A 12970-nucleotide genomic window follows, 5' to 3' on the forward strand; every position below is an offset into this window, starting at 1 on the left:
TTCTTCTTCTTCTTCTTCTTCTTCTTCTCCTCCTTCTTCTTCTTCTTCTTCATTACTTTATTCAACGTCGGTCTCTGTTCCGCAATCTAATGACAATCATCTACCGACATCGATTGCCATCCATTGAAGGCAATCGAATGTGCAGGAAGGCATACACTTAGAAATAACTTCTTTTACACGAGAAGTAATCCATATTGGACGTAAATCATAGAACGTAAGCAAACATTTCATGAAAAATTAAGTGTTCTCAGACCGAAACATCAGCTAGTCGACGAAGAGAACGTTTGATTGAATTGATTTTCAAGTTTCTTTCAACTGATTCTTATGTCAAAATGCCCACTTATAACGGGTGGCAACTAAAATTTTGGAATTTCTTTCTCAAGCTGTCAAAAAAAGACAAACATACTTGAAGAAGATCTGATTTATTGAAATTAAAGATAAATTGTCCATTGTTGAAAAAAAATTAGTGTACATTTGAAAACGGTCCGTAATCGGATGTTCAGCGAAGCTTCCGTTTGATGTCGGAACAGGAGCGTTGTACGGCCTTCATGTCAACTTTGCGAATGCATCTCTTGATTCTACCAATCAACTGTTTGCAATTCGTGGCTCTCCAGTTATTTTTGTACACCAAGGAGCTCAAAACCCCGAAGAAATCTTCGATTGGGCGACCTTGAGGCAGATTTGTCGGGTTGTGGTTTTTGGGTACAAATGGGATCGAATGGGTATTCAGGAACGATTGTGTTTTTTTGGCGTAATGCGATGACGCTTTATCCGGCCAAAACACGTATTGTCCATCAGCATGATGTTTTTGTAGAAACGGGATCAAAATTTTCTTCAAACATTCGTTCTGGTACACATATTGATTGATTGCCAAACCAGAGGGCTTGAACCATGGAACGAGAAAGAGAACGAAGTCCTTTTGCGTCCATAATTTTGGCTGGTCTTCCACTACCTTGCTTGCGAGCAGTTGTTGGGGATCTTAGGATATGGTAAACAGTCGAAGCTGCAACATTTTCGCTTTTAAAATGTTGTACCGTATACTTTTTGCCGAGATTTCTGTGCAGTTCGTAGAACTGTACAACGCGCTCGCGAAATACTTCTTGTTTCGACGGCATTTTGAGCAAAACTGAGCAAGCATAAACAAAACAGAAAATACTAGCAGAAAGAGGAGATAGAAAGCTAACACATACACACTCTTATTTCTCTCTGAGCTCGTTTGTTGTTGAGCATAGAGGCCTCGAAAAAATTCCAAAATTTTAGTTGCCACCCGTTATGTGTCGGCCTCAGGGAACCGAAATTCACATGACTTGTTTAGTAGTGTGCAGCTTCCACATGGGCTGGGACCAACGGATTTGTTTCCCTTCCGAAGGAAGACGTGACCAGAGATTGTTATGCCTCAGAAAAATCCCACCGACCTCAGCTGGGATTGAACCCAGACCCATTGGGATAAGAAAGCAGTCACGCTTACCACTACACCACCGGCGCCAGCCACAAAATTTTCAATCAATGGCATACTAAACAACTACTAATTGGAAACCAAACCCCGTATGATCGTTATACTCCTTCTTGCCCTGATATATAAACCAACCATTTGTTCAAAATTGAAAGTAACGTCTTCTGATAATGAAATCACAACTTCCTATTGCACAGCACAGATTCCAGCCGTTTAATCTTGGTAGCAAAATAGAAAAAAAAAATCATTGGAGTTTATTTTGGTTTACCTAACCACAATCAGGAATTCGACTCTACGAAAAAAACTAAATTCCCTGATATTCTCTGATTTGCCAGTCGTTTTTCAGAAAAAAAAAATACAGAAATAGAAAATCATTCACATTATGACCCGAGCAAAGCTGGAGATCAAATTGAAATCAAAATGTGATGTTATGATGTAACTTAGTTTGAATATTCTCTTGATCTCATTTTGGTTGACTTAACGGGTAACACAGCAAAAATGAGAGCAAAATTTTACACTGTTGAAGCAAACGGAAAACTAATCCTGCTTTCAATGAAATCAATTTGATTACTGATTTTGCATTCATAATGTTTAACTGAATACGGGCTTGGAGTAAATGGTTACCATTCATGTTTCTCAAGCTGAAAGACTTGGGCTCCAATCTCACCCCGGCCAAGTCACGAATGACTTAAAATGTGTTAAACAAATCAAATAAACAATAATCATTAGTTCAACGACAAATGAATTTCAATTAAATTTTAAGCAAGACGTAAACAGCAGCACTTCAACTTAAGTTGCTTTCATTTAAAAAGTCTTGACTGCATAATGAAAGCACAATATGATATCAGACTTATGTCGCAACATTTGAAATCAAAATGAGTTTTCATTATGATAGGAACTGCACACTTTAATATCGATTTGCTTTCATTTTGTTAACCGACTTTGCTCGGGAACACAGCAAAATTGAGACCAAAATTTTTCACGTTTGAATCAAATGGAAAACTAATTTTGCTTTCAATGAAATCAATTTGATTTCTGATGATGCATTCATAATGCTTAACTGAATACGGGCCTGGCCTAAACTTCTCACGTTGAAAGACTTGAGCTCAAATCTCACCCCTGGCAAGTAACAAACGATCTAAAATGTGTTAAACAAAACAAATAAACAATAATCGTTAGGTCAACGACAGCTGAGCTTAAATTAAATTTTAAACATGACGATAACAGCAGAACTTCAAGTTAAGTTGCTTTCATTTAAAAAGCCTTGACTGCATAATGAAAGCACAATATGATATCCGGCTAATGTCGTGACAATTGAAATCAAAATTAGTTTTCATTGTGATAGGAACTGCAAACTTCAATATCGATTTGATTTCATTTTGTTAACTGACTTTGCTCGGGGAGCCAGGTAATCAGTTAAAGCAGTGATTGATAATGTTGTGTGCATGAAACTGCAATAATTTGTATATCAATCAGCTTGCTATCTTTGTATCTACAAGCACTTAAAGATAATTCTATCATAAAACGATCGGTTTAATCTCCACAACATACATTTTTATCACTAACTTGATCGCCAGAAAGTGTTCAACCAGTTCATGATCCCCTAATTTCCTCAATTTACTGCATTTCCTCTCCATGAAATGTCAATTTGCTCACCCTTATTAGTTATTTTTCAGATTTTTTCTGGACTTTCCGATATTTCCGCATATGAAACACTTGTCTTTAATCCCCCGCTACAAAATAAATTCTCCATGAACATCATATCTCCGTTAAATATTTGTTATAGATGACACACTTAACCAAATGCTTGATCGCAGCAGAATACCACAGGTAGGAAACCGTCCAAAAGCACGTATCGTACATCCCAGTCCAAATAACATTGCAAGTTTTATTGAGGGTTTAAAGCATTCTACAAATCTAAATCATGGTCTACAGAACCCTCATACCCAAATTTTCTAAACAATAAGCCCGGTAACTTGGATTGATTTAGCTATAGAAAGCTAACATACGACTTATACAGGGGTTCGTCACATTAATAGCTGGAATATTACTAAGCAAGCCTGTTGATTATTTGGGATTGCCCTCCACTTTCTTTCCATCAGCATAATCGAAAATTTGATATTCAGAGTTGTGCTTTCACAAATTTAGAATTTTTGGTCCATGTGAATCTGAGATCAATATTTAATCATAATCTGCTACTCCAAGCAATCAAGTATGATCTGCTATCCAAGCAGGATCATAATTCTTAATTTTCATTGGATAGCTTAAGGTGATTCCCTTGTAGCGTCCTTTTTCGTGTTACACTTCGCAGTTTCACATGTTAAAATAATGAGGATTCTTTGAATATACGAAGCTGAAACTGCTACTTGTTGTTTGCTACAGAAAAGCAAGCAATGTCTGAAATTTGCAGATGTATAAACGTCGTAGATCTTGAGTTGTGTGCTGTTGAAATTGTGAGGTGATGGAAAAATGAAATCTACAAGGAAACACCTTAATGTTTGAATTTATCGGGCTCCTAAGCACACAATGAGAAACTAGAACTGCAAGTATAGCTCTTAACTTTTTGACATTCTTGCATTTAAACAACCCAAGTAACATTTTAAATTTTATTAAATACTACAAAGCTACAGTAAAACAACATTCATAAAACCCTGGTCAAGGCTGTATTGCCATTGATGCATCCACCAAAACATAATTAAAACTAGAATCTGTCTAGTTGGCCCACCCTGGAGAAGGTTCTGAAAGATGTTTTCTCGAAGCTCTTCAAGATTGATTTACTGCAAGAAGGTTATATGACGAACGCATTGAGAACTATTTGAAAACCGTATTTAAGCTACAATAAAAGCTATTTGGTAACAATAAAACCCTTTCTTGAGCCGTTTTCCCTAGCTGCTTGCTAAATCCACTAGAAAAGCATCAATCAAGATAGAAAAGAATTCATAATTGCCATCCGATCTTATCAAAATAACTTAAATAAAAACTGATCGTGTAAAAATCCTGTTGAATTACCAAAATTATTTAAATAGTTCTCATAAAGGGACCTAGTCTTAGGTGCCATATTAAATCTTATGTGAAATGTACGTGATAACACCGAAAAAAATTAGTCCGCCTTCGGAAAACGTTGATTTTAATAATTATTTTAATTTTAAGTAAACACAAAATTATTCTTAAGATCGATCATCTAGTTTAGCCAAGATTTTTTTTAAAGATTATCGCATTTTAAATATTTGCTTATTGCTAAATTGACAAAAAAAAGTTATATCCAAGGAAATGTAGATTGAAAAACAAAGATTGCGAAAAACCAACAAAATAATTCTAATATGGCGGAGGCATAAAAGTTAATTTTCATGGACCATTTGTGAAAAAGTTGTTTTGATTTCAAGAAATCCCTAACAAATTAAAAAGGTTTTAAAAAGGCTCTTATGAAGAAAACTTGCAGACTGAATTGTTTTATCTAAAGCCGTTTTGCTTGATCCTAACCTTTTCAGATTCATGCCAGCATTTATGTAGGCAAAGCTGCCAATAAAAATTTAAACGTCAAAGTTTGTTTGTTTGCGCTGTGCGATCCAGCGTTCTTTCAGGCAATGGATTGGAAGCAGTTACTCAGAAAGTGTGCGATACTGTTGTATTATATTTAGCATTTCAAACAGCTTGTTCCCGAAGAAGACCCCCTTCTTCCGGATGGTTCCCAAAGTGCACCATCAAACGACGCAGAAGTGTACGCTTGACAGAAATTATTGATTAGTTGACCCTTTCACCGAATAAAATCGCTGCCATGGATTGCAAATCAGCTAATCTCTGCTAACTGACAGCTTGGTAGTTTGCTGTCGGTACTGATCCAAGTAATTCCGATCGTCACCTATTGGTACCGGTTCAGCCGGCCGTGCTGGTTCTTCTAAAGAAGTAAATTAGACTGAAAGCGACTTCCCTTCGATAGTTAGAATCGCTTGAATTTGTCATCCTACTTCGTCTATCCTTCGAGATTTTCTTGTCATACATTTTGCTTTAATTCACAGTGGGGATCCATATATTTTAAGTTCAATTTGTAAACAGAGTAATTATACAATTTAAAAGACTTAAAAGCCTTACAATATGCCTTTTGCTCTCATTTAAAACCCAATTATTTTATGGTTGCACATATAATGACAGAACACTTTTATAAAGTATTTGATCAAGACATTAATAAACAATTGCTGATGAAGTTTATGATTGAATAACAGAACAGTTTTATGGAGGGATTGAGAACTGCTTCAAAAATATTTTTTAAAACTAGGCAATTGTCGACTTTCTTGCCAGACTATAAAAGGTTTTTGAAACAGCTAAAAGCTGAATTACTAAACAGCAATGGTTTACACTTTGAAAAGCTGTATTTAAACTACATGGATTGTTCATTGCCATTATAAAACCATCATAAATTAGAGTGGATGCCAAATGATTGCTGAATTGTTACTTGGGAAAGACACTCGGACCCATTTTCAGAGGTTAAACTATTGTTGGAACGAACCAAACACAGCCCCACCCAGAAATGCGCTAAACCACTTGGAGCATGAATTTTGTCACAACCAATAATGTATAGCTTTACTCAAAGATGTTGATGGATTTTTACCGTCCCTCTGGATGCCACTTCATCTCAGGGACGGCCCAAAATCATCAAAATTCAGTTCGCTAAGCACAATCTCACGAACATCTAATGTGTCAATTCATAGGATTCCTACTGGCTGCGTTTGTATTATATAAGATTTGTTTAGATTAGAACACATAAGCAGCTGGAGAAGACTGTGTTCTTTGTTTAAGCAATTAAAATAATTCATTTGAGCACATACAAGCTCAAACTTCTATTGATGCTTTTATTAATTAACAAACATTTGAAAGCTTCACCGCGTAATTGAATTGTATGAGACTAGCGAGATCAGTAAAAGTTTCCAGAGAGGATTAAGAAATATTTCCCTGCAATTTCCAAACCTACGACTGGATGCCTTCCTTCAAATAACAACTGAAGTGCGGTAAAAACCGATTTGTACCTTCCTTAAAAAAGTTGTCCTAGCTCGCTATCTACTATCTGTATGCAATTTTCACACTGCCGTACTCTAACGGAACTATCAACTCTAGACTTTCATCTCCTCCATCTATCGTATAAAAATTACCACTCTAGTCTGTTATTTGAAATTAGCATCTTCAACTTTGTAAATCGTTGACTTCACGCAGAAGTAATACTAAACATAAAGTCAAAGTATTTCCCTTATTTGCCTTAGATGCCCTTTATATTCAAGGACTAAAATTGAATTCCCTGAAATTTCTTGATTTCCAGTTTTTTTCAGGTAGTCGACACCTTGCTTATTCTGAATTCATAAAATGTTTACACCTTATTAAAAAAAAAGATGAACCAGTTGCCTGAATTTCCGATACCCACCTGAGGGCAGCCCACGACTCACCAATTGCTTGCTGCTTTATGAAGTTTTTTGCGGAAAAGAGAAGCATAGAAATATTCCAAGATACTTCTTTAACTCGCAAAAGCTCGAGGAATTATTACGAGGAAATCAAGCAGGTAAGAAAATTACGTCCACATCAGAAAGGGAAAATGTTGATTTCTTCAATCCTCTATAAGCAACACTGAAATTAGCAATAGCTCGATGAATATCAGAGTTGTTTTGAAATGCTATACTTATATCAACATGATGTTTCTGTGTGATAATTTATTAACTAGAGAAAGTTCTAAAGAGAAAAGCTCTTCAGAGATTTCTCTAATTAGTAAATCAGCACACTAAAGCTTCATGTTGATATTAGTATAGCATTCCCTACCAGCTCTGAAAATCGTAAACTTCTCGTATGAAGTAACAAAAAACACTTTGAATGTCGCAGAATATGTTCTCTCATAATTTTGGGGATCACACCACAAAGTTCCAACAGCAATTAGGAAGGTATTATTTTAGATAGTCAAAAAAATACTAAACGAGTCCCAAATCCAATATTTGTATCATCAATATTTGTTCGAATAACCAAGACCTTTGTTCCAATTCCGGAGAACTTCGAGATTAGGGCGTAATTGCGTTTGTAAACAAACACTTCAATCGCCAATTTCTCGCGAATTAAATCTCAATCTCACAAACTAACAACACAAACAGATAGAGGAATGGTTCCTCTATCATTTCGTATAGTTTGTTCGTGAGATTGTCCTTTAATTCGCGAGAAATCGGTGATTTAAGTGTTTATTTACAAACGCAATTACGCCCTAATCTCGAAGTTCTCCGGAATTGTGGTATGTGCCAGGAAACTTTTCCATCCTTCCACAAACTCCGCCTTTATGAAGCCAATAGCCTGCCAACAAACTGCAAAATCCCATCATCGCAATATGTGGTCCCATTGATTACAACAACCACTTTTCGATTGGAGCCCTTCATCGTCGCTAGTAGTAAGTAGTAGCTTCACCATTCCAAAAACCGATTCCGTCGGTCGATTCACCGCACGTTCCCACACATTATCTGGACGACAACGACGACCCAAACCACCGTTTAGCGGCAAGATTCAGCTGTTCAATCTCCTGACAGCCTGGTTCGGATTTCCCACCGTTGGTACCAATACTAGCTCACAGTGACGGCAGCAGCAGCAGCCGTCGCAGATTCACGGCAGCCACCAGTAGCAGCAGCAGCAGCCTTTTCCTAATGAAGTAAACACACCGCCACTGGGTGGGCTCAGTAGGACACCCACTGCCTCTAACCTTTAGTTCACACGAACGAACCGCGTGAGACTCCCGAGCAAAAACAAACCACCAACACTAGCAACACGACTCGACTTGGGCAAAATCTCTCATCTTCCTCCACAGTGCGAGATCGAGTCGAATTCGGGGTAGGCTTTTACTTTCTCCTAGCAGCTAGCGGGAAAGCTCCACACACACAAACACTCCCGTACACCGTGCGACTCGATACTCTCAGGAGGCTCGATTTGATATCGATAAATCTACTCGTTTCCCTTTTCACCCCCCCCCCCCACCCCAAACACTTCGCAGTAGAAGCCAGCGCATTAAACCAAAATCCACAAACTCATTGCATATTAACGATGGAAATTCACCTGCGTTTTCCCCCGATCAAGCTTGGCACTTTTGCACAAAAACACACGTTCCGAACTTGGAATTTCCGTCCTTCTCTATAGAGAACAAACACTTTAATCCCTCTGAAGATTCGTAGGAACACCACCCCCACAAACACACGCACACTCGCAGCCACGGGTCCACAGGGCAGAACGGCTCTGTTATCCTCCTGCTGCTAGCACTCGGAAAATCCCGGGGTAATTAGACTCACTTCGCTGGCGATGTCAAACTTGTGCTGCAAGCCTTTGGAAAATCTTCACTTTTCACTCACTCTCTCCCGCGACTGTTTCTTCTACTGAAAACTCGCTCTCGTCCGTTCACTTCATCCTGCGATCGGCCAGCTGTGAGCTGTAAAGTGATCCAAGGAAAATCCCTGTTCCAGAAAACTCGCGACCAATTTATCCAAACGCACCACCGACGAACCGAATCAACTTCAAGAGCTTCCCAAACCCGGATCTACCCGTCCGTACAGCATCCAGGTTATGCCAGGATGGTCAGGATTTTTTTTTTCTATTACTCCAGCCTTCCTAATCACACAGATCCTTTTTTTTTTTTCTTATTCAAACCGAAGAATATCACCGGGAGTTGGCAGATTTTTGCGAGCGACGCGAACGGAAGACGATATGCAACTGAACGGTTGCTCGGAGCCTCGTGTTCGAGTTCAGGGCTTTGCTGCTGCTGCTGCTGCCGCCCGTTGCTGTTGTTGATGATGATGTTTATGTGGGAGAATCCCGACCACGAGCAACATCGAGGAAAAGCACGCGCGCAGTACAACGGGATACTCACCAAGACAGGTACGAGGTGCAAATATGTGTGTGTGTGGGTGTGGGTGTAGTGTGACTGGGCTTGAGTGGGTGGTTGGCTGATTTCAATGTCGGCGGTAGTACCTTATAGGTTGCATTGGTATTGAATGTCAAAATCATGGAAAAATCCTGAGGGGTTCCGCGAGGTGGGCTGGATTGGTGGATGGAAAGTTGAGCGGAGTGCGAACCAAGCGAGCAAGAAGCTTTTGATTGTGTTGGACGGGAAACGAACGGGAGTGATTATGGCGAGTGCTTTCCTGCCAACTTGTGGAATATGTTGTGACGGTGGGTTGGGTTTTGGATTTTTGATGAATAAGAGCAAGTTTTAGGAATCTTTTTTTAGCCGGGGGTGCTTCATTTTGAAAAAAAAAGAAAAGTATTATTGGACACACTCCACGCTGTAACTTTGTTTCTAGTTGTCCAAACGCTGAATAAATTTGATACGTGGCTGCTATCTCAATGACCAACAAGTTTGTTTTTGATACCGCCAGGTTGGTAGCAATTAGTGAAAGGTGATTATTTTCCATTTAATTCCACTTGGTAATGTGTCACCTTTTTGCTGTTTGAAGTATTCTACTATCATCCCAATTCATAAATTAAATTTAAAGATATATATAAATGGGACAAAATTTCAAAATAGAGTAAATTGAACATCAATTTCATCACAGCAGGTTTGTTTATCGTTGCCATGGAAAGAATAGATTCATTTTTGATGCACCATAGTAATTCACCATAATCTCCATACTATATTTAAACCACATGTGCAACCTCTAAACATTCTTCAATCTTTGCCATTTTTTACACAGGCTCATATGCTTGGAGTAATAATGTTTTCTTTTATTTGTTTATTTATTTATTAGTTTACATCAACAGGCTGAGTGTAGCCCCAATGATGTTTAAGTGAATAACAATAAAATACATAAAGGGTGATACGGTCAAAATTTGGTCAATATCAACTTGACGTATTTCTTTCAATTTTGCATTTAAAAAACCTGAACACCCCTCATTTTGAAGGTGTGTGTGTGTAGAATGTTGCTCCTATTTTGATTTTGGAATTCACTCTTCATTTGTCAAAATGCCGTCCAAGCAAGAAGAGCAGCGTATCAAAATTTTGCTCGCGCATCGCGAAAATCCGAGCTACTCGCACGCAAAGTTGGCAAAATCGCTAAAAGTTGCCAAATCAACCGTTACAAATGTAATTAAAGTGTTTGGGGAACGTTTGTCGACAGCCAGGAAGTCTGGATCGGGGGGAAATCGAAAACCGGAAGCCGCTGAGACGACAAAGAGAGTTGCCGGTAGTTTCAAGCGAAACCCTAACCTCTCTCTCCGAGATGCCGCAAATAAGCTGGGTGTATCGTCTACAACCGTGCATCGAGCCAAAAAACGAGCCGGACTATCGACTTACAAGAAGGTAGTGACTCCAAATCGCGATGATAAACAAAATACGACGGCCAAAGCGCGATCCCGGAGGCTGTACACGACGATGCTGACGAAGTTTGACTGCGTGGTAATAGACGACGAAACCTACGTCAAAGCCGACTACAAGCAGCTTCCGGGACAGGAGTTTTATACGGCAAAAGGAAGGGGAAAGGTAGCAGATGTTTTCAAGCACATGAAACTGTCAAAGTTCGCAAAGAAATATCTGTTTTGGCAAGCCATCTGTACCTGTGGCTTGAAAAGCAGCATTTTCATAGCTTCCGGGACTGTCAACCAAGAAATTTACGTGAAAGAGTGTTTGAATAAACGTCTGCTGCCTTTCCTGAAGAAACACGGTTGTTCCGTACTGTTTTGGCCGGATTTGGCATCTTGCCATTACGGTAAAAAGGCCATGGAGTGGTACGCCGCCAACAACGTGCAGGTGGTTCCCAAGGACAAGAACCCTCCCAACACGCCAGAGCTCCGCCCAATTGAGAAATACTGGGCTATTGTCAAGCGGAACCTAAAGAAGACCAAAAAAACTGCTAAGGGCGAGCAGCAGTTCAAGGCAAACTGGCTTTCTGCGGCGATGAAGGTGGACAAGGTGGCTGTACAAAATCTGATGGCAGGGGTCAAGCGTAAGGCCCGGCAATTCGGATTTGGAAAAGCGGAAGCCTAACTGAATATTTTTCCTGAATTTTATACTAATTGAACTTGAAAAAGAAATTTAATTTGATTTTTTAAATAAACGATTTCACCGATTTACACGCGTTTTCCCTTGACCAAATTTTGACCGTATCACCCTTTAGTCCAGCTTACTAAAATACACAATACAGTAAAATACATGGTCATTCAACGGTTTACTGCGTCAGAGAAAATACGTGAAAAGCGCCGGCGTAGCATCTCTCGTATCAGGTTGAAATTGAACACTGAAGAAACTCGATTGAACACACGTTGAAGGCCGTCTATAGCACCGTTCATGCTATAGTTAGTGCAATGCTGAGGCATAGCGTTAATTCGCAGCGCTCGGGGTTGGACGTTCACGTTGATCTTCTCCAGGATTGTAGAACAATCAATTCTACCCTGTGAACTATCCGCGATGAGCAGGGCCCGCGAAGTGTCTCTCCGACTACGTAGAAGCTCCAGATCAATCAGTTGACATCGACTTTCATAACTGAGTTTCTCCAAGGCAATTTCATCACAGCAAATCGAAGAAATCGACGCTGAACGGACTCAACTCTTTCAGCACCATTTGTATAGCTTGGGTTTCATACTGCAGAGCAATGTTCCAGGGTGGACCGCACCAGGGAACAGCGATTTGAGACAATATATATCGGAAAAATTCTTTGCAATCCTGAAAATGAATCCCACAGATCTTGACGCTATGTCGACAATGAACGAGATGTGTTGTTTATACGTTAACTGGGAATCCAGAATAACTCCCAGGTCTTTCACGTGGTTGACACGGCTGATTGTTGTTTCCTGAAGTACATAAGTGAACATGATCGGTTCCTTCTTGCGAGAGAAGGTGATAACTGAACACTTCGCGGGGTTGACCTCCATTCGGTTCAAGTCGCACCAGTTAGCAAACGCTTCGAGCTGGCATTGGAGAAAGTGACAGTCAACGATAGAACGGATCTGGATGTAGATTTTAAGATCATCTGCACACGATAGACGAGGGCCTTCGAGGACCAGATTCACGTCGTTAAAGTACAACAGGAAAATCAACGGGCCTAGGCGACTTCCTTGAGGCATCCCTACCCAAGTAACAATTCAAGCTGAATTGTAAGAACAAAGGTTGATTATTGGTTGATTTAAGGTGTACGAAGCTGATTAACACCAGGCTGAATATACAGTTGATTAGTAGTGCATGAAGCGAATTGTATCCCCATAATTCAACCTCAGTAAGTTAGCTGATATAAAGACTGAACAAGACTTATTTAAGCTTAATACTTCTCCACAAACCAGCAATGCGCTACAAATATTCCGATAGCCTGATTGAATACTATGAATGTATAGCACAATATTGTTAAATGTCGTCAGTCTCACTTGTTGCATTTCCGACATTTTAGTTACTCTAAATTCACTGCCTACCTTTCTAATACCAAGCAGCACCAGCAGTAGAGACAATTGAATAGGAAGAGGAGCTTTTCAAGAATAGTTCCACCTAGAAGTGGACTGCGACGACGTCGGAAGTATTAACATTAGTATTCC

At 39.4% G+C, this 12970-nt stretch overlaps 1 protein-coding gene across 6 annotated transcripts in view; it reads right to left on the reverse strand.

The window, feature by feature from the left end:
* The window catches only part of alpha-Catr (alpha-catenin related), a 442824-nt gene extending 434139 nt beyond the window's left edge, over positions 1 to 8685 (reverse strand). For all 6 annotated transcript variants that reach the window (XR_010518373.1, XR_010518374.1, XM_065232156.1 and 3 more), the window contains exon 1: positions 8519 to 8685. The gene's annotated coding sequence lies outside the window, so the exon portion shown is untranslated. The remainder of the gene's footprint in view (positions 1 to 8518) is intronic.
* Between the last annotated feature and the right edge of the window lie 4285 nt (positions 8686 to 12970).

The sequence above is a fragment of the Ochlerotatus camptorhynchus genome, unplaced genomic scaffold, assembly GCF_037179485.1.
Source record: "Ochlerotatus camptorhynchus isolate MF236.1 unplaced genomic scaffold, CSIRO-AGI_Acam_v1.1 ptg000364l, whole genome shotgun sequence".
Lineage (NCBI taxonomy): Eukaryota > Metazoa > Arthropoda > Insecta > Diptera > Culicidae > Ochlerotatus > Ochlerotatus camptorhynchus.